This window comes from Lonchura striata, chromosome 6, assembly GCF_050655825.1.
Source record: "Lonchura striata isolate lonStrDom1 chromosome 6, ASM5065582v1, whole genome shotgun sequence".
Classification (NCBI taxonomy): Eukaryota; Metazoa; Chordata; class Aves; order Passeriformes; family Estrildidae; genus Lonchura; species Lonchura striata.
Window position 1 is genome coordinate 37,645,621 of NC_140708.1, and position 22,335 is coordinate 37,667,955.

Here is a 22,335-nt window from a genome sequence, read left to right on the forward strand (position 1 = left end):
ACTGAGAAAAAACTCCAGCTCTGTGTTCCTCCAAAAGCCACAGATTTTGCTCCTGAGCTTTCTGTGCCATTAATCTCGTTAGCGGCAGGATTTACATGTTGAGATGAGGAGAGGTAAAGTAGGGTTAAAAAAAAGATACCACAGATGCTATTTCATGAGCCCCAGCTAATTTTCATGCAATTCTGGTTTCAGATAAAGAGCCTTCCCTGGGTTTTTGTAGGAGAACAGCAATGCAGGCTATTCAAAGGGTGATAATACATGGCTCTTGTGGCTAAAGCCTCCTGCTTTCTGAACACACATCCTCCAGGAGCACAGCAGGGAGCAGGGATGTGCCTTCAACTACACTGCTGCCAGACTCAATCTCTTCCAATCTCTTGCTCTGCTCCAGCTTCGGGGCAGACAATGGGAGAAAAATTATTTAGAGTGAAGCCCTTGCTCACTAATTGCAATTTGTGCTGAGAAGCAAGCAGGAGCAGGCAAATTTATTTGGTGTTTTGGCTGTTTCAGGGAGTTGTGCTGAGCACTGAACCCTGCACAGATTCAGGAAGAGGCAAGATTAAGGTTTTGTTAAAGCAGGATAAATGCATTAGAGTTCCACTGAAAACAGAGGAGGTGAGTAACATCTTCAAGTGTTTAACAGAACTGCAGCCAACCACATATGGCTGTTTTCACAGATCCATAAACTAGATATTATAAAAAAGGAAAAGAAAAATAAAACAAAGGAAATCCACTTTAGCTGAGATAAACTGAACCTGGACACATGTGCAGACCCAAAAGAGCAAGAGGCACCTCACAAGGCTAAAATGAGCTCCTCGTTCCCAAGAGTGTCAAGTATGATCATCTGCAAAAAGGAATGCAAGCCAGTCATTCTTTTAGTAAAAGGGTGAAATGAAATGTTAGTTCTGAAAAGTTTACATAAAGTTAAGTGAGCAGGATAATCCAGGCTCTTACAACAAACCTCTCAGGCTTGACAATGAACTCAAGAGCTCTCTCCGTGTCTCCTGTATTGTGTCCCTAACTCATGACCAGCTAAACTCCCTCTGTAGAGGTTGGTTAGGAAAGACAGCAGCTGGTCCCAAAACCCCAAACCCCACAGTGCCACCCATCCTTTTCCCAAACAGTTGGATGGAGCTGTACAGGCATTGTGGTGGGCTGGACCAGCTCAGATCTCACCAGTGGTGCTTTGGTGGAAAGTGGAGCTGTAGGGCCAGTCCAGCTCCCCCACAGCTGCTGACAGGTTATCCTGGCCTTCTGCTGTGCCTGGGTTCTTGTGGCATCCTTTGTCCCCATTATGACCATGGTCCAGGTGGGATTTTCCTGCCCTGTGTGCAGCATCCTGGTGGGACAGCCGTGGTGAGGGAGTGTGGGGAAGCCGGAGCAGTGAGCCCTGTCCTGCTTCACAGGATGTTTTGGGTTGGAAGGGACCTTAAAGATCTTCTAATTCCACACCTTCCATAGCCCAGGCTGTGCCAGGGACACTCCCAGGGCTGTTGGGAGGGCAGGTCCAGGAAGGCAGCTCTGGCTGCTGGCCGAGCCGTGGCAGCAAGCTGTGCCCTTCTGCACTGGCAGCCCCGAGATCTTCTCCAAAATTGCTTTTCTGCAGATAATGATGAATAGTCCCTTTATGCAGAGTAACTGAGTAGTGCTGGTGTCACCTCCCTGAGAAAAATCAGCAGCCCTCCTCGAAGGGATGGAATTATGCTCCTTTGGCCATACACAGGCCACATAATTCACTGTAATTTTATTATCTCTGTGCACTCAGAACTACACCACATGGCTCTTCTGTAAGTGGTGAAGGTAAGAGGCTACACCAGCATGAATTTCCTTTAATAAGATTATACCATGATAATAGGCTTTGAAAATAATTCAGCTTCTAATGATTTTGTTCTTCCTTTCTTCAACACGATCAAGGGCAATATGCATTAAAGTTGTGGGGGCTTTCTTAATTATGGAGTAGTAAGTATATATTGTCTCTATCAGCTGTAATAGTCAAAGGAAATTTTTGGTTTTGTGGGAAAAACTTATTTGGTGTTGCCATTTTCAAGGCTCTCTGTGTAGGCATGTGCAGACCTATGACAAATTTCTGCAATATAGTTGTGGTGTTTTTGTGGGAAAAATCCAAGTGTTGAAACACAATGCAGCCAACCAAGCTGTCTGGAAGGGGATCAAACTTGTAATACTTTAATCTGATTAAAAAAAAAAAGAAGTAGTAGTAAAAATTATAAATGATTTCTTCATGCAGATGAGTTGCCTAACATCAGGCATTCAAATTAGGAAATGTTGGCTCGACTCCCCCGGGGCCTCAGTTTCCCTTTCAGTAAAACAAATGAAAGTCATTGGCACTTTCAGACCTGCCTCGCTGGGTTATCCCAGCTGGTTTGTATTGCACCCTGGGAGCACCGAGAGATTTGGTTCCCTGATGTTTGTAAAACTCTCTTTAAGATCTTTCAAGAAACTCTGCAAAGCCTCATTTTACCATTCCCAGAGGCAGTGCTGGGTAACGGCTGTCACCGGAGTTATTCCCAGTCCTTGGAGATTTTATCCACAATCCCAAAAGCTTCCAGCCCTCCATGCTGCAGCTGGCTTGACCTTCAGTGCTATCTGAACCTGCTCTGCCATGTGCCAGCCTCCCTCCAATCTCTGCTCTTGTGGATGAAACATGGCTCAGCGTGGCCCGTTCTGAACAATAGCTCCTCAGTTAAATCCATATCAGCATCGTTCCTGACACAAGTGGGGAGGGTGGAGGCCCGGAGCCACACATCTATTAATCAGGGCTGGGTGTCACTTTGCAATTCAGAGATGGTTTGTGCGGAAGGAAGCCGAGCTCTGCAATGAAAGAGTTTTGAGGTTTGCTCTGAAAAGGCTTCTCACCACTCGTGACGTGCTTCCCCAGCCCAAGGCTGGGTCTCTGTGGCTTGTGTAGAGAACCAGGAGGGCAGGATTCACACCAGCTGCTGAGTTGTGGTGAAATTTGTCCCTTCTTCAAGGACCTCCCTGCATCCAGCTGGGGAAGGAGGGAGACAGGTGTCCCTGCATCTCACAGACCTTTGGGGTTCCATAAAGAATGAGGATTTGCAGCAGATGGAGCTTGCTCTGCAGTTGTTTGATCTAAGGCTGCTCACCACTTGGGCATGGTGGTTTTCACTGGGACCTTGGGGTTTTCACCTGGGAATAGCAGCAGAAAACTGAATCCAGGTGGGATTTCAGGTTCAGGGTTGGAGGGAGAGCACCAGCCTTTCAAGGACTGCCTTGCTCTGCTGGCTGGAAGAAGGGTTGTGCAACCCAGCACTGCAAAAATCATCAGCTCCTGGGCTCTGCCTGCACTGGGTCTCTCCCTCCTTTTCCAGCAGAGGGGAAACAGCAGAATTTTCCCAGCTAGATGAGGCAGTGGAGTTGGAAAATGGGAAAGGATCAGGTGAGTTTTCCTCTGCGGTGGCAAAGGCCCTTTCCCACTGCTGTTAATCAGGAGGATTAAAGAGTGAGTTCTTCAGACACTCCTCAGCTGTCGACCCTGAGCTGAGCCCTTGGGTTAGGAGCTGACTTTTCATTTGGGACTGTCAGACTTGAAAGCTAAATCAGAGCCCAGATGGCTTAGAAAAGCCCAGAGAGCTCCAACCTGAGCACGGCTCTTGCCACGCACGTTCACATGTTCTTTCAACAGGCCGGGGCTGCTGTGCCAAGTGTGATTTCAGAGGAAGCTTGGAAAGAAAGTCCAGCCCCGTCTGTCATCCTTTTTTTTTTTCAGAGAACTTCTGGTGCCTTTGCCATGTGCAGAATAGCTGAGAGAAAGGATTTTTACAGAGCTCAGAGCTGGGCTTCTGTGCTTCCCTTCTTCCTAAGATGAGTTCTCTTCCTCCGTGAGTCACCCCATGGATGAGAACAAGAGATTTTTTAAGGAAAAGGAGACAAAATAGAAGCTGGCTCTTCAGAGCTGCTGTGCCATGGCCATTTGCTGGTGGATCTGGAAGCTTCTGTCATCTTTAGCCCAGGGAGTTCAATCCCAGGGCTGAATTGCTGCGGCGTGTTTGTGTTGGGCAGTGGCTGCCGGCCACCCCTGGCCCAAGGTGGGTGTGTGTCCCAGGAGAAGCAGTTTGCACATACACAAATACTCAGTGCCTGTGGGTGAGCTGCAGCCTGTGCCAGTCAGGCTGTTAAAAGTATTTCCTGGGGTTTGCTGCCAGGGCTGAGGAATTTGCTTTGTTAACACCTGAGGAGTCCAAATCTGTCCTGCTGTGCGGGCACCTGTGTCTGGCCACATCCCAGGGAGGTGTCTCTGCTCTGACATTGGTCTGGAAGGGGCTTTGGGGGCCTGGTGGCTGCTCCCTGCTCCTGCACGATGTTTTAGGACTCTAAACACTTCAAAAGTGGCTTTGTAGGTGTCCATGCAGTGTCTCAGCACCCAGTGTGGTATGCCAGGTAAGCACACCTTGGCTCTGAGCAAGCACCCCTGCCGCTGCTTCATGGAGCTGTGAGCTGGAAAACTTCTAATTAAAGCCAGATTATTGGTCTTTGCCCTTCTTGTCAGTGTTTTGATTTGGGGTTTTCTAAGTCCCTTTAAGATGTCTGGATAGATGATACCAAGGTTAATTTGTTTGTGATGGAAGCAATGTTTTCACATGGTGGCTAAATGTTGCTGGAAAAGAGCGGAATTAATAGCTGCTCACTTAATCCTGATTAAACTGGCAGCTGGGAGATATCGATCACTGTGTTCACAGCAAACTATCCCTCTCTAATGCTTAGGGTAAACAAGCCTGGGACTGTGGTTATCTTAACCCTTCCCACAGCCTCCTGCACTGGGCAGGACCTGAACCTGTGCATCCTCCTGCTCCCCAGCAGAAGGGCTTTTCCTGGGGTTAGCTCCCTGGGTATAGCCAGGCTGGCTTTGCCCCAAAATCTCCTGGGGTTGCAGAGCAGTCACCCAGGTCTGGCTGTTCCTGGGGAGCCCTCTCTGCCAGGGACCCTCGGTGGCCCCCACGCTCAGGCACTGCCATCACATGGGGTGCTTGGATCAGTGTTTCACAGAACCCAAAAAAGCTGCTCAGGAGGTTAGCAGCAACTGATTTCAGGAGTTCAAATAAAAAACAGGGCTTGGCCAGAGCGGGCACCAGCTTGGACCTGACCCCAGCTTTGCTGATGCTCCCGGATCCTGCCACTCCCATTGCTGTGGGTCATTTCTGACCCACGATTTCTGGGGACAGATGGCAGCATAAACCCTTGCTCACCTCTCAGCCCACCTGTCTGATCATGCTCTCACCCCCAAAGTCATAAACCAGCAGCAACTTTGAGGCTGCCAAGAGTGGGAAGGAGGCTCAGCAGCCCCAGCTTTCCTGCTCAGGCTTTATTACTCTCAGCAAAAACGTGTTCCACATTCGAGTCTCTGCATTCTTAATGCAGCCACTGCCAGGCTGGCTCCAAACAGCACCAATTGCTCTGGCTTGGGTCTGTCTTTGCTATTTCACAAGGTCATTGCATTTTTGCACCTCTGGCTGCTGCACTAGGGTTGACTTCTTGTTAACACAGACCAGGTCTGGAAATACCTAAAACTGTCTTCAGCCTCCCAGGGAATGAGGGGGACTCCTGGAGTGGATGGGGAGTAATATGACAAGGAACAGCTTTCCAGAGGCCACTCAGAAATGTGCATTTCTCAGGGAGATGCAGGGGCTCAGTTTTATCCTTGCTAGAAATTCCATTTAGAAGAGCACAATTCCTGTTGGAGGTACCGTAACTGTAACCAGTACTGGACCTGGCCCAGAATTAATGGCTCAGTACTTCTGGAAAAGATCAGTGTTTCTTGTGTGGATGTCAGATAAACTGTTTTTCCATGGGGTGAATAGGAGCTGAGGAAGGGAATTGACCTCCCTGATACCTTGGGCAGCATTGCTCCCAGAAAACAGCAGCTGGCTCCCCCCACCCTTGCTCTGCTTCTCCATCCTGGTGCTCTGCTCACCTCACACTTGATGGGATGAAGGTTCCTCACCCTCCCTGGTAGCCAAGGAAAGTATTTTCCCAAATGTCCCTCCTCAGGTGGCACACGACAGTCTTGCAGGATGTGCACTGTATGCTGTGAGGACAGGCACTGTTCCAGTCACTGTCTCTGGGCAAGCAGGCTCAGGCTTCCTGTTCTCTTTTTATCCCTGTTCCACAAAATGTTTGGTGCATCCACACAGTAGCTGACTTCCAGCCCACTCCTGTGTCTGTGGGCCCCAGCCTGGGTGATGGATTGCCCTTTACCAAGCGTTGTCTTGCTGACCACAGGGCCAGCTCATCCTCCTTGCATCCACATTTACGAGGTACAAAGCCATGGCAGATGAAACCCATCTGCTGCAGGTGAGTGGAGTTAAGCTGTTTTACAGCTGAGGGAGCAGGCATAAATCACAATGGGGAAATTGATGGAGTTCTGGCTTTATTGCAAGGGCTGATGCTCTCTTTTTCACACAGGCAGGAGCATTGCTGCTCCAAGCTTGTAGTTCAGTTGTACCTGCAGGCTTCAGTGCCCTTCCTGCACTCCCTGGGGTCGATGGCATCACTCAGCTCTCCTTTGGGCACAAACCTAACTCCCAGACACCACCGTGTTGGCAGAGGCTCATCCTGCCACTCCCCAGGGAACTTGACTCCTGCAAGTGACCCTTTAGCATATTTGCACTTGGATTTTCATCATTCCAGCCTGGGCACGTAGGGGTTCTCTCTGCTGGCTGCTCACCCTGGGGCCCACTCAGGACTGGCTGCAGCATTTTTGTGCTTTGTAGGATTTTTTTCAAGCCCCAGGGAGGTGCTGGGTGAGTGGTGGCAGCGTGTGAGGGCATCCAGAGGGATTTCACGCCTCACACTCATCAGAACCTCTGAGCCATCAACAAGAGGCTGCATTTTTTCCTCAACTCCTGCCAAACCTTAGTCCTTTCTTCCATCCTCCATATGCTGCCTTGTCGGCCTGAACAGCCATTTCTTAATCTAAGCCTGTCTGGGGAGAGCCAGTTAGTAAAACATCCTTAATTAACCTTGCTGGGTTCAGCCTGAAAGCAAACCAGAGCCACTGAGGTGCTGCTGTGCTGGTGCCAGCAGCTGTTCTCATTTGTAAGAGAGAAGACACAGGTGGTGTTTGCTCCTCAGAAGCAGGGATTGGATGTGCCTCCCAGTGCTGCTGGAACAGGTTGTGGATCTCCCAGTCCCCATCCCTTTTGTCTCCTTTGATTTGCAGGAGCCTTGCCGTGGCTCGTTGTGTCTCCTTCTCACTCGGTTAAAAGCTAAACCAGCTGAAGCTGCAGCACTGGAGGCAAAATTGTTTTCCTATTCAGAAGCAAGAAGGGTGGGAATTTGGGGTCATTCCTCAACAGCCCATTTCCCTTGAGTAGGAAAAGTGACTCTGTTCTTTGGGGTTACTTACCCCAGACAGCTTCCCTGTGGGAAATCTGATCCTTTTCCCCTCTTCTGGAACAGAAACAGGAACGGGAGATAGAAGGGTTTGGCCAAGTGGATTGTGATTTGGACAAATAAATGAACACATGGGTCAGTGGGCAGATAGGTGGTTATTTTAACATCTGAAGCAGAGAGAAATGCTCCCCTCTTTTATTATTATACCTGGAGACATGGAGCAGAAGAGTCTTGATTGTTTAAGCTAGGAAACTTTAAGGTAGCTGTTAATTCCAGTTTATGTTTGGAAAAATCTGGTGAAGCCACAGAGTGGATTCGTTCACAATAAATGAGACCTCAAGACAGTGGAAGGTGGTGGGTGAATTATCCATCAGATAGGACAATGTGGGACTCCAGAGCTTCCCTCTGGCTGCCCTGGCAGGTCTGGGACCCTGGCAGGGGTCAGGAACCCCCCTGGACAGAGCCCCCAGAGACACTGGCTGTGATCTCTGTCCATAGAAAAGAGTTTTCAATCTTACAGGATGAATTACCAGCTCTGAGTGTTTGATATGAGTAATAATTAAGTGTGGCACGGGTGCAAAAGTAAAATTTTAGGATTCTAGATAAGGGGTCCAAAGGGACAAGATGGAGGAAATTGGGTGTGCCTTGTCCTTTTTCTCCTTCTTCATGCCCTCCATGTCTCACTGTGGTGTTGGCATTTTTCTGTTGGTTCAGGCTGGGGACACACTGTCCAACGTAGGTGACAGATATTGGCACGTTCTTGTAAATGCAGCCCAGGGAGTTTCTGGTATTTAATGTTTGTCACATCCCACTGAGGGCAGAGCCCCACACGCTGCCCTGCAGGACAGAGCTGGGCAGGGCAGCAGAACATGTGAGAGATAAACAGAATAAACAACCTGGAAACCAGCACAGACCAATTCTGGCTTCTGCTTTGGCAGCGGGGCTGACAGACAGAGACTTTCTACAATCTCAGAATCATCAATACCTCAGATTCCGACAGAACAAGGCTTTTGAGGGAAATGAAGAAGCTCCTGCTATGATTGCTGAAGTCAGGGCATTATTTCTGTCTCTTTGACTCCCCTCCACTGTGCCTGGAGTGACATGTGCTTCGTGGTCCTCCAGAGAAAGCAGCTCGTCGCTCACGGTGACAGCGCGCTCGCGTTTCCCCTTCCTCGTCTCACAGCTCAGTCTCGCTGATATTATGACAGAACGTGTTCAGTGCACAGAACTATTAAAAATGTAGCTCATATGGTGCTGATGGGAGGCTGACATCTCCTGAATAATTTATTTTAACTGGAAAGATTTGTACCACTTAAGCGTTAGCGGGACTCTTCGTTTTAACTCTTCCCGAGGCGGCTGCTTGTTGCGATTCTCTTGTTTGGGCAAAAAGTGGCTCAGCCTGTTCAAGGCCAAAGCCACCTCCCCCAGGGACAGTCAGACTGCTGGCCGTGGTCCCTTGGAGGCTGGAGAACCCCAGATGAGCTCCAAAAGGAAGCTGGAGGTGTTGGAAGAAGCAGTCTCATTTGGATTGCCCCTGCCTTGGGAATAGCAAGCCTTTTCCAGTGTGGGGCATTGAAACAGGCTGCAGAATATTTACAGTAAGCAAGGAATGGCTGGCTGCCTTTAATTCCTGGCAGCAGCTCCCTTCCTTGGGGCAGTGAGTGTGAGTGCCTGCTCTGGGGAGTAGCTGCTGCCATCCCCCTTGTCCAGGGGGAAGGATCTGATGTGTTGCTGGGCCAGGGGTTTGCACAGAGCTTTTCCAGTCTTAACAATCCTGTGATTCCATGGGCATGGATGGAAGGAAGTCAGGGCCATTGCTTTTCTGTATACATTCTGTAGAAACTTTGTGCATTCTTGCACACAAGCCAACAACCTGAATTTCTAAATTTATTCTGTCAGAAATGCAATCACGAGTGGGGCTTATCAGTTGAATTCTTGGTATCAGTGTTAGAAAGACCAAGATCATTTCTGTGATGATCATCTAAGAAGGCTCCTCCTCTTTTTTATCATTACACATAGAGAGACAAATCCTGTTCTCAGCTGCAAGGAAGCAATTCCCACTGAATTCCCACTGAAAAGGAAGCTGCTCAGAGAGACCAGAGTTTATCCCATGGTTTATGTACAAATTTATCACTGAAATTGCTGTGCCCACACCCCATGGCTGCTTCAGCCCAGAGGGGCTCAATGCTGACTTACAAACAGCTCCTCCTCATTTTGTCTCACTCTTCTTCCTCTTGTTGCTGGTTGTGTTCCTTGCAGGGTTTATTTCACTGCCTTTCAGTCTTCCTTCAGGTTCTACCAAAACTGAGTTTAACACCTTAGGTAAGACACAGTCTGTCCTTAAGGGGTGCAAAATCCATGTTGGTGAGAGGGAATGGGAAGACAGAAATCCTGCTATTTCTGGTTTACACGTGAGGTCCTGCAATGTAGAAGGTCAAACTCTGAAGTTCTTCAAGTCAATGCCAGAATCCATTTATGGCTCCCAGCTGGCCAGGGCATCATCCCAAACAGTTTGTGGCTGATCCATTCTCTTTTTGGCCACAGATTCATCCATCACTCTGAATCTTCTCCCTGCCTAGTCTTACAGGGTCTGGAAACACCTCACTCTTCTGTATCTGTTTTTTCCCTAGTGAAGTTCTGAGGTGCTCACACAAAGAAGCAAGGTGTTGTTATTCTCATTTTTCATTTGTGGAAGCCAAGAAAGGCCAAGTGATGTACCCGAGGTCACACACCAGTGTCAGAAGCAAAAGTAGGTTCTCCATGTCCTCATTCCTTCCCAGCCTCTCTCATAAAACCAAAGAGCAATAAAGTGAAACAAAGGTTCATAGCAAGAAAAATTGGATTGGAGCCTGCAGCAGCTCAAGATCAACCATGGAGACCCTATGGCTCAGTACAAACCCTGGAGTTAATGAGCTCTGCAAAACCAATGTATTTGTACATACTAAAGTCCAAGAAAAAAATAAATCTTTATTAATTATCAGGACACGAACTAGTAGGAGAAAAGAGCCAGAGTCTTTAGGTCAGATTCATCTAAATCCATCAGCCAGTGAAAATTTATATTACGAATAAATACACCCTAGAAACTAGTTCAATAAATTTTTCCTATTGTAGCAAGTTGTCTTCATGCTTTATGTATCATTTTAAAGGAAGGTAATTGAATATAAATGTTCTCCATCTACAGAGAAATAGACATCCAAATGCATGTATGTATCTGTGAGTAGCTGTGTTTTGGGGATAGTGCTGCCATCTGTGTAGGGCATGCTGGACTGAGTCTGACTGACTTCAATAGCTCCTGGAGTGGAAACCAGCACTGATCTCCAACCTGGGGAAAATTCTCCTCAATTCCAGCTTCTCTGTGCATTAGCAATTACTTTCAAATGTTTGAAACTCAATAGCAGTTGCCAGAATCTGTGTTGCCTCCCAAGGAAAAACTCTTAATTTCTTCATGTTTAGAGGCCAAATATGTGGCTAAACTATGCTTGATGATAGCTGAGGTTTGGTTTTGGGCAGATTGTGAGTCCATGTACAGTTAGTGCCTGGAATATGCACACAGCTGGGACTGTGCTGGGGCTGTGTCTGTGGAAATGTAAAAATATTACCCTTAAAAATAAGTTAATCTTTCCCACATTTCCTGCTATGGTTAGAGGTGGTTTTCTCATTGTTTTGTTCTCAGCTGTCTCAGTGCTTTGAGTCCTCCTGCCCGAAAGTCTCTTCTTGCAGTCATTTCACAGCCTCATGTGTTATGTACACATGAAAAATGGTTGAGTAAGAGCTTTCCTGGTTTCATCCAGAAAAGAACTACGTGAAGTCACTAGAAAGCGACTTTGATGAAGAAAAGCTTGTATGTACTCATAAAATCAATCAGATATAACAGGCCTGGCTGTGAGCAGAAGTAAACTGGCCCATTTTAAGGCTTCGTGTTTTAATGCCTGGGTAATTCAAGTGCCCATTTGCACTCCACTGGCTCTGCCAGCTTCCCCCTGCCTGTTTTACAGCACAGGGTGCAGGCTCAGGGCCACATTAAGTTGTCAGATGCAGGAGGATGTTTCCTGCAGCCCTGGCCCTGCAGCAGCAAAGAATATTGCACTGCTTCAAAACTGCAAGGAGAGGGTTATAAAATTATCATGCCTGTAAATTCCAGCTGCAAACCATATGATTGCAAAGCCCTGCTCCCCGTCCTTGTTTAAAATGACTCTTTCCTAATCCTCCTCAACATCTGCCTGGACTGGAAGTGCAGTTTTCCTGTGCTCAGTCACACGCTCGGTGAACACCTTGTGCTGGGACTAAAAGGTCTTTTAAAAAAAAAAAAACAAAAAAAAAACAAAAAACAAACACTATGCAGCTGATGAAGTGTTTGCTTAGGATTAGGTGCCGTGGTTAATATAAGCATTAAAAAATGTCTCTGGCCACTGTCCTGTGTCACAGCGGCCTCATATTTCCTCTCCTCTGGAGACGGATGTACATCTGGTTTGGGTGGCTTTTGTCCTAGTCCCTGGCCACAGAAAGGAAAAGGAATACTGGGCTTCTAAGGATGGAAAGTTATGCAGCAGCGCTAAATATATCAGCATTTCTTGGACCCGAGCTCGGCGAGATGGGCTGGTCCAGCAGCACTTGTGCACGAGAGGCAAGGCTGCCCTTGGGCTGTGCTTGGAAACAGAGGAGCATCCACAAGGGAGAGCTGAGAGCAGGGCTGCCCCGGGGAAGCTGCGTCCCAAGGCAGGGCAGAGCCCCTGCGAGCCCTTGGATGTGTCTCCTCTTCCCCAGAGCGATCGAGTTACACGCCTTGAGCTTTGCCATAGTAGCAGAGGAAGGGGAGAGTACAAAGGTTATGGAAAACAAAACATTAATTTTCGGGACCAGCTGTGTTACAAGCAAACTGCAGCTTTATTTATACCCACAGCATCGTGTCCATAAATCAGGGCTGCTCTCCAGCAAGGCATTTAATGAGAACTATTAAATGATTTCATGATGTACTTATTGTTACCATCTGATAAAAAACAGTGCTCCCTCTGAGGACCAGGACTTTTCAGTTGTAGTTTTTGTGTGGGGGAGCCAAGCCCTCAGCAGATGAGTTCTCCAAACCTCTCTGGGCACGCCGTGTCGGGAGGATCCATCAGCTCAGCCTCCATGCAGATTTCAATCAGGGACATGGACTGTGGATGTGAGCAGCCCTTGGAGTTTATGTAACTCCTTTTGTAGAGCAAATACCTGATCTGATCTCTCCTCCACGTGCCAGGGCAAATCACAGCATTGCTGTGGAGGTGGGTGCTGCTCTCCCAGGACCCCAGCCCGTGGTGCACGAGGAATCACAGAATGGTCTGGGTTGCAAGGGACATTAAAGCTCATCTAATTCCAGCCCCCTGCCACGGGCTGGGACAATTTCCACTAGCCCAGGTTGCTCTGGCCTGGAGCAGGGCGTCAAGGAGCCCCACAGAGCCATGCACAGCCCCTGCCTGTCTCCCATCCTGTTCTTGGTGTTGGTGGGGTGGATCATGATCCAAAGGGATCATGCCAAGTGCACTGTGGCATCCTGGAGGCTCCCCGTGGCCCTGGGGCTTGCCCACACGTGGTGAGGGGGGCACAGGTCCATCTACAGCCTCTCCTGGACCTTCCCCCAGATTTTCAGGCTGGATCTGATGGCTGCACAGAGCCCTGCAAGGCTCCTTTGTCACAAGCATGCCCAAGCACTAAAATCACAGGGACGGCTAATTTATGTGAGAAGGTTTTCTGTGAATCACTGGGGAGGATGTTGTGCCCAGAGCCTTGCCCCTCTCCAAGTGCTTAATTGCTAATCAGAGGCTGGATTCAGCAGCTCCCATTCTCTGGCACTTTCTGTCTCCATCAATAACACTGGAGAGGCTCTTACTTTACAACAAAGATGTTTATCTTGCCCAAAAGTTGTGGGAAGCTGTAGGAGGCTGTCCTTTCTTACTGCAGAGCTCTAATGGGGTAAACAGTTGCTGTTACTTAGTTTCCAGCCAGATTTTCCTGAACTGGGGCTGGGATGAGGATTCCTTAATTAATCCTTAGGGAAAGTGGTTGGGACTCTGGCTTGTTCTGGGTTTGTATCTAACTAGCATCTCCCAGATGCAGACTAGTGAAACCCAGGTCCAAATGTCACCTTGCATTTCTGCATTCCTCAGATGGGTAATTTTTCTTCCTCCTTTAAGCCACCTGCCCCTTTCTCTGGCATGGAACTAGATGGTCTTTAAGGTCCCTTCCAACCCAAACCATTCCATGGTTCTCTGAATATTTTTTTTCCCCCCAAAAGAAGGAAGTGTCCTTTCCTGGGGAGGAAACAGCTCTGTGTGAGTGGCAGCATGGTTTAACATTAAAGCTAATTATTAAATTTAAATATAAACCATCATAAAACCTGCAGAGTATTGGATATGTGATGAGTTGCTCAAGCAACTTGTACCAAACACACACATGTGGTATTCTTAAATGTTCATTGCTTTCTCAGGACATGCCCATTTGCAGGAACTTCAGACAACTGCAGGCTGCCTTGCTGTTTTTCCATCCATGTGAGCATATGAAATGAGAGTGAGGTGCATAAACAGGTCTGGAGGAAGGTTTTCCATTAGCTGCAGGTAGTAATTTATGGTGGGAAAGCAACAGGCAGTTAAACTCTTTACATTGCTGAGCATTAATGTATAGTGCTGGAAGTTAGAACACTTCCTTTAATGTTTTACTTGATGAAGATGAAATCTCTTCCTTTATGATCTGCTAAAGCCCTGTCCACAAAAAGGCCTGGGTGGTTTGTTTCAAAAAAATTCCTTATTATATTTATGTATATGATACTTCTATAGCACACACCCCCCAAGCCACTGCTTCATTTTAGACTGAGAAAAAACATCAGAGGATTGATCAGCCCTCCACAGGTTGCTCTGTGCTGCTTTGAATGCAATTGGAAGGGGATTGGCTTATTGTTGGGTTGTTTTTAATTCCACAGACAAATATCTCCACCCTGAAATGCCTTTGGAATTTAGCAATATGTGCAGACCACAGTCTTGGCTGTCCCACCTTCAGTACAAAGTAGACCTTTGAAGTATTTTGAGTATTAGATTTTCTCAAAGGTATTGAGCATGGTATGTAAATAGATTTCATTTAAGCCAGGTTGGGTTACAGAAGCACAGCTAAAACCAGTATTATGGGCTGTTCATTCTACAAAGGATCAGTCTTCACTTGAAACTGATGCAAAGGGAGGAAACTGGTCTCAACCACAATGCTCAGATAAAAGCAAATACTGCAGATACCAAGAAGGTGAAGCAGTTACCATGCCACTGCTCTTGTTTTTTTGGGGTTTCTCCTCCTCTGTGCTAAAGCTGTTAAGTCTTTTTTTATTGATTTCATGGTTAAGAAATGTCCCAAGTTCAGTCTGATCCTAGGAAATGGGAAAACCTTGCCAGCTACACTGGAGGTGGAGAAACCTCTGGCCACCCCTTTCATTCCCAGCCCTCTTGGACACCTTGCACAGTTTGATCCTTGGCTTCTGGGTCTTGGAGCTCATGAAGAGCTGACTCAGAAACCATCTCAGCCCTACGAGGGTGAATGTGGCAGGGTTTGAAAGCAGCACTGGTGCCTGGTGGTGGTCTGAGTGTGCCAGGTGTGGTACAAACTCATCCTGCTGGATGATTTTGTGGTTCCAGGCTGTGGTTTGCACATGTGATAACAACCAACAATAAACTCCCATGAGAAATGTCCAGTCAGTCCCACAAAAACTAATTAAAAAAAGCTACTTGGAGGTGGTCATAGTATTAACCATTGTATTTATGAAGGTAGAAGGGACTGACAGAGAAAATGATGCTGGAGGATGTGCAAGTTAGCACAGGACACAGACCAAACCTGTGCAACTCCCTGAACTGAAACCAAGCATCCCAAACTCGGGTATTCATCACTCAATTGTTGCAAATTTGGGAATACCTCTTTGATAACATGCAAAATCCCTGTTAACATGGCTTGGTATTTGACAAAACTCTTGGAAGGCTTCAGCCAGGGGCTGGCTGTGAGCCTGCACTGAGCACACAGCGAGTGGGACACGCGAGCAGCCTCCTCCATCCGAGGAGCTGGAAGCCAGAGCTGGGAGGAAGCAGGTACAGACCTGGCCTGTTCTCTGTGTCCAGCCCAAGGGCTGGGTGCCAGGAGCGTGGGGATTTAATCCCTGCACTAACACTGTTAGTTCAGTGCACTTTCCCTAATCCATTCTTAAGCGCGAGCCTAGATGTGGTTTGACACCTTGGAAAATGAGCTCGCTGCCTTCCCTCAGCCCAGCGCTCCCTCCTGCGTCCTGCCGGGGTGGAGGAGAGCCAGGAGGAGGAGGAGGAGCCCGCAGCCATGCCTGCAGCCTGCCTGCAGCACTGCTGTTTCCAGGGCAGCAGTGCTGCCTGCTTCCTGCAGTGCCTCCAACGAGCCCTGGCATCCGTGGACCAAGCGCGGTCCAGCGAGCGCAGCTCGTCCTCGTCCTTTGCACAGCTTCCCACCTTTGGGAGTTTAATCTGCAGGGACATCCTGCCTTCCTCTGCAGGCCTGAGGTCCCCATTGCCAACTAAAGAATGAAAGGGATGCAGTGTGGGCTGGTCCATACAGAGCTGTATTGGTTTCTGCTGGATTTAGGGTCTCACGCCCCAGCGACCCCGTTCAGTATCCTGGAGCTGCAGGCACATGGCATGAAGTTTCCTTCATTACCTGCTCAACAGCTCAGCAAATCTGGGTTTTTTTCATCTGTGAAACAAAGCAAAAAGCAAACCTGATCAGCTCCATCACTTCATAGAATCATGGAATAGTTTGGATTGGAAGGGACCTTAAAACCCACCCAGTGCCACCCCCTGCCATGGGCAGGGACACCTTCCACTATCCCAGGTTGCTCCAAGCCCTGTCCAAGCCTCTTGAACACTTCTAGATATTGGTAAATATATCTCCCAAGCAAATGAATTTTAATTCCTTTGGCACTGTGATCATGGAAGGGAAGGCAGGCAAACATTCAGGCCATGCAGATTTCCAGAGAGAAGATTGTGAAGATCTCATTTACAGAGTTGCTTAAGCAAATGAGCAATAATTTGGAATAACTTTAGTAAATTTTCTGCTTTGGAAGGGGCAGGAGTTTGTGAGGAGCAGGGCTGAGTTATTTGGGTGGCTCTGCATGCTCAGGTGTCTCTGAGCACTTCCTGAGGGCATCAGTCATGCACTGACTCAAAGCCAAGGCAGAGCTCCTGGGGTTTAGCCCAAATATATATTCCCTTTTGTTATATCAGTTCAGCACGAGCACATTTGGAGGGTTCCTGACATCCTTGAGCGAGGTTGGATGTAATATTCCTATCTGGAATCTGATCTGGGAAAAGAAGTCAGACAGACCCCATGCCATTACCTTGTCCAGGCCGAACAATTTTGCAGACAAAAATATAAATTGTGCCTTAATTTTCCAGTGTAGGTGTTTTTTTGTCTTCCCACGTGAGCAGGGTTTTGGAGCAGGGTGGTGCTGGTTCCCAACACGTGTGTGAATTGGCTGTTCCTGCCCTTTGGAAGGAGAACTGGCTGCATGTCTGTCTGCTTGGGTTTCCTGGGAGTGGCACAGATAGCTCATAGTTTCATTCTCATTTAAAATTAAAACTGATTTAGTGAGCAGCATCTGGAGACAAGTATTATTCTCCTTAGGGTAGCTCAAATTCTTCTTTGGTGAGAAACAATCTTTTAAAGCTGTAACTTGGAGTGTCTTGTCTCAAGGGTTGCATTATCAATGCCAATCTGGCCTAATACTTTTTAAATCACACTTCTCTAAGCAGCATTTGAAACCTTAAATTAAGACTTCTTTCTTTTATAATCTGCAAAGCTCCCTTCTTGCTGGAATCTGCATCTGCCAGAGTTCTGTGACTTAAATCTCCGTGAGATGCTTTGCAAATGTAGAAGCCAGCATTCATTTTACACCTTTCATAGGGATTTTGTAAGTGATATATTAAAGGAAAGCAATGAAATATTCTCTTACACTAAGATCTTTAAAAGTATCTAACAGAGTAAGATGTCTAAGCACCACTGAGCTTTACATTCAACCCTTGAAATTAATCTTCCTCACTCCTGTGTAATATTAAATCTGATTAATAGCTAATGCATCAGCTCCATTTAAGATGCACATCTGTTTGTGTGTATGCACAAAGAAAATATTTATGTCCAAATTCTTTCTCAGGGGCGTTTAAAATTATTTTCTACTGAATTGAGTAAGGTCATCTGGCAAAGCCAAGCAGGTCATCAATAATTAATCCAAGCAGGCAGAGCTGAGTCTCAGGGTGCTTGCAAACACCCTGTTAGACTGGATAGTTTGGCAGAGCAGGGGCAATTCTCAGATTTTCTCAGAAAACAAGCAAATGTGCGTTTCACTTTTGAGGGGGAGAGGGAGGCTTTGCTTTGATTTGAAACAGCTGTGCTGTGCTTGCACTGCAGCACTTGGTGCATCCACATGTGCAGCCAGAGCTTCTGGTCCCCCAGTGTCCCCCAGGCCAGCCAGGGGGTCACTGCACTGACACCAACGTGCCTGGCATTCATGGCTCATTTCCACCCTGTGCTCACAGCCTGCAGGAGCACAAGGGCTTGGATTTATCTCACTAAACTTTTATGAAAAGTTTGATTCTTTACAGCTAACTCTGGCTGTCCAAGAACTGGCTCTGGGGTACGAGCTTGTCATCTGGTTTAAATAGAATCAGTAGGGAAAAGAATCATCTCTTCCAGAGGTTATTTCCTATCCAGTCTTGTTATCTAAGAAAGTGGGATGAACATGGGGTGAATAAGAAGGGGAAGAAAGCTGGTGAAGGGTCTGGAGCACGAGTCCCATGAGGAGCAGCTGAGGGAGCTGAGGGGTCTCAGCCTGGAGCAAAGGGGGATCAGGGGGACCTTGTGGCTCTGCACAGCTCCTGCCAGGAGGGGACAGCCGGGGGGTCGGGCTCTGCTCCAGGAACAGGGACAGGAGCAGAGGGAACGGCCTCAGGCTGGGCCAGGGGAGCTCAGGATGGACAGCAGCAGGAATTCCTCCATGGAAAGAGCTGCCCAAGACAGTGGTGGAGTCCCCTTGCCTGGAGGGACTTAAAGGAGCTGTAGATGTGTTACCTGGGGACACGGCTCAGTGCTGGCCTTGGCAGGGCTGGGGGGACAGTTGGACTCAGTGATCTCAGAGGCTTTTTTAACCAAAGTGATTCTGTGGTTCTGTGTGCACTTCCCCTTTCCCCTCTCCTGTGTGTCCTGAGCAGGAGGCTCCTGAAGAGGTTCAGGTGACCAGCCTTGGCACAGCATCTTGTTTTTGGACAGACAGCTCTGGCTGAAATGGCTCTGGGCCAGCCTGATGGGAAACCTCAGGTGACTGAGGATGAAAGTTCACCTCTGCAGTAGCAGAAGCATTTTGTGTTCTCAAATGTTTGTGTGTTTCCTCTGGCTGCTCTGGTTGGCCTGACAGAGTACACTGAACAAATATTACCAGGGCACTCCATCGCTGTGTGAGATGGATTGAAGTGGTTTCCATGGGGCTGAGGATGGCAGCCCCTGATGCAGTAACTCCAGCACCCACCACCCAGCATGGAGCCAGGCTTCTGAGCCATGATGGCTTCACCTTTGGATTCAGGGTTGGATGGCACCACAGCAGCTCAGAGCCCACAAGATACCTGGATTATGGGCAGAGAAGAAGGGAGCAGAGCCCCTCGAGGCAGAAGGGACTGATTGGGTGTCCCCCCACCCTGTGCCCACCGGGTTCCAGCTCTCCCTGCCCGTACCAGCTGTTCCCAGGACACGTGTGCAGCTGTTTTGGGATTAGCAGGCTGGGAACCGGTCCAAAAGCAGATCAGGCATGTGTGCTGCTCCCTCTCCTCCACCATAATGCTGGCATGCACACTTCTAATGCCTGGCCCCTGCTGAACTGCAAGATGAGAGAGCTCTGCAGTTTTGACAGGAAAATTGCTGCCCGGATGCTGGAACACCAGTGCCGTGCTTGTTTAAATATTTGTTCAGACCAGCTCGACTTTCCAGTGTGTCTTTCCATGAGGGATTTTGGAGGTAAGGGAAAGAAGTCAGCACTGATAAAATCTCATGCTCTGGTCTAATGAGATGAGAGCATTTAGCCAGGAGTACCCTCTGTCCCAACAGTAGCACTTCACATCACGTCGTCCCATCACCATCCTGCCTTCCTTCGTGCCTGCTTCTTACTCTATAGATGTGTGTGTATCCTCTGCACAGACTTCCAGGATTTTTAATCTCCAGAGTTTTTAATCTGGCATGTTCACACGTGCTGGGTTTCCTGAGAGAGAAAATAAATAGGGGTGGGTGGAGGAAAACAGCTGCCATCATCTGCTTCCTCAGCACTGTGTGCTCAGAGCGCAGGGTGCACTGCAGAAATGCCAGGAATTGGGGTTCCTCAAGGGTTAATTTGCAGCCACCACCAGTAAATGTCATGGAGAGGAGTATGGGAAATACTTGTGCTGACTCTCCCCCAAGCTTTTCATGTGAAACCATGGGATTTTGCTCCTGCCAGCCTCCAGCTCCTGGTCTGTTCTCTCACCTCTGGCCATTTAACTTCTTTATTTTGACAAAGTCCCACTTGCTCTCCCTGAACCTCTTCCTATCTGTGGTTGCAATCCCCATTTCCAACCTGGTCCTTGCTTCCCAAAGTGATGTCCTGCACCAGATCTTGGCAGTTTAAAAAGACCTGGTGGAAAACCAGATCAGAGTGCAGCAGGGACACCAAACACTCCTCATGTGTGACATTCATTCTCTAAACAGAGAGACATAATTCTGTCTCTCAAGATTTCTTAGAAAAACACAGAAAAAAAAACCCCCAACAATCTTTATCTCTACTCCTTTATTTTCCCCATGTAAAATATAGTAGAAAAGTTATTCATTTAAAGTAATTACTTAATTAAATTCTAGTTAAAGTTATTTAAGTTCAATAACCAATCCAATCCAGCTGTATCTCAGACTCTCAACAGTCACAAGTTTATTAATTAATTAAATACATTTAAAAATATATAAAATAATATATCTCTTTAAATAATATGTTAATATATTATTTAAAGATATATGTTATTTTATATATATTAATATAATATATTAGTTAAAGCTATATATTATTTTTATATTTTTATAATTTACTATATTAATATAATATAGTACAGTTTTAATACTCATGCACCTCTTTTAGCCCTACCAGTGCCCTCAGCACCCACTTCTAAGCAGTTATTTCTGGAGTTGTATATCTGAGGTCTTTGGTTAGAGCATCTCCATGCAGCCAACTGATTAGCAACTAACAAATTGCAATTAAACACTTCCAAGTACATTTTCAGCAGATGTATGTTTGAAAAGTACAAGTGTTCACCCCGAGGAAGTGCACTGAAATTCAGAAAAAAATAACCAAAAATCTGGGGAATGGCAACCTTCCAGTGCCTGAAGGGGCTGCAGGAGACCTGGAGAGGGAATTTGGATGTGGCATGCAGTGACAGAACAATGGGAACAGCTTCCCAGTGCCAGAGGGCAGGGCTGGATGGGATATTGGGAAGGAATTCCTCCCTGGGATGGTGGGCAGGCCCTGGCACAGGTGCCCAGAGCAGCTGTGGCTGCCCCTGGACTGGAAATGCCCATGGTACAGATAACTTTAAGGTCCTTTCTAACACAAACCATTCCATGATTCTTTGTTTTCTAGCATTTGGCAATTTAATTTAATTTTATCTTTAGGTAAACTATACAGAAGGATAACTCCCTATGCCCTCAGTCTTAGTGTTGTCCACGTGTTGAGATATATTATCCGGAGAAGTGTTGGCCTTAATCTGGTTTATTCTGCTCGGTTAAAACTGCAGCAGTTTAACATAAATGGGAACAATTAAGTCGCAAGCCCACAGATTTCCTTCAGGTGTAAGCAAACAATTTGGCTGCAATTTCCACCCGTTTGTGGATGCTTGAATGTAAATGAGTCACAATTAAACACAATTAGTGGTGTGTGAAGTTCTGGGAGGCAAGAGAGGAGCAGGGGAGGATGCTGGTTTGCTCTGCCACATGTTTGCTTTTCTTGGAGCTCTCCAAAATCCAGTCTTTTAACCACAGAACCCTCTCTTCCTATCCCAGGGATCTGTCCATGACATAAGAGGGTCCAGGTATGGGTTTCCAGGAGTTCTGGGGGCTGCTCCAGCCCTGGGTGCTGTTCCTGACTTTGGTGCAAATTTTTCTCTAATTGAATGATCAGGAAATGCACTTTACAACCATCCCTCAACTGTCCATGAGGGACCTGTCAGTCATTGTGATTTATCTGCTTTTCAGTGCCAAACTGATTAAATCGCATGTTTCACAAAAGAAAAAAAAAAAAGAGAGTTTCATTCATGGCACCAAGTCTAATTATTGCATCTTCCCAAAGCAACCAGCAAAGGTTACAGTGTCTGTTTGCATTCCTCATAAAGGAAACCTTGTTAAACTCAGTCTTGCATATTTTACAGCCGTGGTAAGAGCCCCTGAAGAATATGCTGTCAGGAGAAATGGTCTCAGGCTTTTTTATCTCATTTCATGGAGCAGGAGTTGGTGCTGTTTAATCAGGGGGTTGGTGGGAAGTCTGAATGGTGACACAGAGATGCCTTGGTCAAGCAGATTTATCCAAGTGGAAATCTGACCCACACAGTATAAGTGAACCTCCTTACCCTTGCAGAAGCTGATTTTTTTAAAATCAGCCCCCTTACAATTTGGTTTCATGCTTCCCCAGGAGGAAACCATCACTTTCTGACAGGCAGCAGTTCTGATCCTGGGGTTTCCCTGAGATCTGGAGCTTCTCTTCCCAAGTGAAGAGTCAAAATAGCAGAGCCAGTTTCCTGCTGCTTCCTGGTGTCTCCAGGTGCAGCACTGCTCTGAACTAAGCAGTTCAGTGGGGGCTGAGGGTCTGGCTCAGGGCACGAGGGGCCACAGAGCTGCTGCAGCCCTGACAGTGACAAATGGCCCTGGGAGAGGAGGATGCTCAGGCAT

General features: G+C 47.3%; 2 protein-coding genes across 6 annotated transcripts in view; one reads left to right on the forward strand and one right to left on the reverse strand.

The window, feature by feature from the left end:
- LHPP (phospholysine phosphohistidine inorganic pyrophosphate phosphatase) overlaps nucleotides 1-22,335 on the forward strand; it is a 72,893-nt gene that overhangs the window by 45,931 nt on the left and 4,627 nt on the right. Inside the window, exon 7 of one of the 2 annotated variants that reach the window (XR_014956196.1) lies at nucleotides 508-1,797. The exons of the other annotated variant lie outside the window; for it this stretch is intronic. The gene's annotated coding sequence lies outside the window, so the exon portion shown is untranslated. The remainder of the gene's footprint in view (nucleotides 1-507; nucleotides 1,798-22,335) is intronic. 2 annotated transcript variants of the gene reach the window in all.
- The window catches only part of FAM53B (family with sequence similarity 53 member B), a 118,579-nt gene that overhangs the window by 43,573 nt on the left and 52,671 nt on the right, over nucleotides 1-22,335 (reverse strand). The gene's annotated exons all lie outside the window — the stretch shown is intronic.